Source organism: Ischnura elegans, chromosome 8 (assembly GCF_921293095.1).
Source record: "Ischnura elegans chromosome 8, ioIscEleg1.1, whole genome shotgun sequence".
Classification (NCBI taxonomy): Eukaryota; Metazoa; Arthropoda; class Insecta; order Odonata; family Coenagrionidae; genus Ischnura; species Ischnura elegans.
In genome coordinates, this window is record NC_060253.1 from 27,288,869 (window position 1) to 27,291,104 (window position 2,236).

A 2,236-nucleotide genomic window follows, 5' to 3' on the forward strand; every position below is an offset into this window, starting at 1 on the left:
TAATATGCCATCAGAATTAAAACCTTACCTCGGAAAAGAAATCATTAATAAAGATATTCAGCAGTATAGTGCTTATGATTTTCTGAAAACTCACTGTCACTCAATGGTAGCATTAAAGCTTTGCACTGCACCTCTTTAAATAACCACTTTCTATTTCTGGTGTCTAATTTTTTAACTAGGAAGATTCCAGTGAATTTAGAGTGCGACGACCCAAGAAGCATTAGCTTAGCATTGAAATTCTCTATAAAATTCGCAACAATGATTTCACCGGAGTTCATGATAACACAATTGTCTGGTTTTTTAGAGGAAATCTTTAGACTCAACCAGGTAATGCTGGAAAAGCATGGATGAGTGAACCCAGCAGGGAAAGGGAAGAGTATCACTGCAGGGACCAAACCCCAGCCTCTCAACCGGAATAGCCAACACTTGTACACACAGACAATCGAACCAAAACAAGATCCTTTGTAGGGCTGTAAGGATCCAAGCTGAGGCTTCTTGGTTTACAACTCGAGATTCTTCACAGGACAGGAAAGACCCTGCTAAGGATGCCTGGTTGTGCGTCGATGTACATACACAGTTACTCAGAAAACAATCACACCCACATTCACTCACCCATGGATGGCATCAACTATCTAGGAGAAATGTGCTCAAAACAGAGTATAGGGTAGTTTCCTTCATCAAAGAAAATGAATGGCTATGAATGCGATTCATTACCCACCAAAAGTGCATTCATATTATACTAATTATTTGGTTTCAGAAATCCCAGTTTAGGCGAATGGCAATGGTAAATTTTAACTGCATTTGAAAAAGGCCAGATTGGCACCCATGCGATGCCACTCCACATGACGTCACAGGGACCTAGTTTCTATATGAGTAGATAGGAGTTTTACATCGTCTGAGATTACCAATGCATGCATGAGACACAGAGCTCAGGGAAACATGTCTTAATAATCACCTTTTAAAACTGGCTATGGTCAGAAATTTTCCTTCGTTTGATAAGGTATTAATAATCCATAATTAAGCCAAGCGCTACCTGCTAGCAGCCTGCATCAGCAGCCTGCGCCTAGCGGTGCACATGTCCTCGCCCCAAACCAGAATGACATCACACTGGCTTTTCCCAGCATTCATACTTAGCCATCGCATTTTTGCGCGCTTGAAATTTTTCACTTTTCATTTAATCGTGAAAAATAGATATCGTCATTTAAAAATCTAAAAGTGTGAAATGCATACTGCAGGAATAATAATCTTTCGATTTAGGCAATAAAAAATACAAGGAAACAACCCTATAATCAAAGTTCAGAAAGGGATGAGAAACAAATCAGATACATATTTCCACACACAAGATGGTCCTCCTAAGTGAACTAAAGGAAAAAAGCAACGCAAGGTCGAAAGTGAAGGAGACGGGAGGACAACCTCAGGCCCGTGCTGGGCTGCCGGGACACTGGGACGTGTCCCGGTGCACCCTCCAACCTGGAAATCTTTTGCACCCTCCAGTTCCAAAACTGACAAATTTTACAGTCACAAATACCAGCATTGAGCAGTTAACTTGATTTCAACGATGCCTTATTTTAACAGCATAAGATACACCGTCTTAAGCAAACAAAATTAAAATTTAAATTAATATCCCAGTAAACACAACAATTATGGCCATATTGTGGCCGAATTGTGGTTTACCTGTGGCAACTATGGCTAGCCACAGCTTGCCGTACTATGTCCCGACTGAGGGTGCCATCCGGCAAGCTGTGCTTTGGCTTGCCAAACACATGCGCAACTATGGCCACACTTAGGATCGTCTCAGGAAGGCCTAAGATTGGCAAACCAAGCATTTGTAAACATAAGTATATTACGGTTGCTATTGATACATGTTTGTTGGTGAGTTATATATTAAAATGGAAGTTGGTTGATTCTATTGAAACAAAGAAAGTGTGCTATCGATACTTGAGCCACATAATGCCACGCCCCACAATGGTCAAGGGTCAAACCCATTATGAGGCCGGCCCTAATGCCAACCCACTATGACCACAGTATGGCCACATATTGTGGCCACAATTGTTGACCATGCGTTTATTAAATATATTCTGAAGCAGAAACGGTCCCTACATTTAGTGATGACAATATACATAGTTAGTCGATTTTTCGTAACAATTGTTTATAAAAATATTTCCTTGAATTTCAGCTTGGGACTGCCCCACTGAAAAAATTGTATAAACCTGTCGTGACAATTGTATAAGAATGT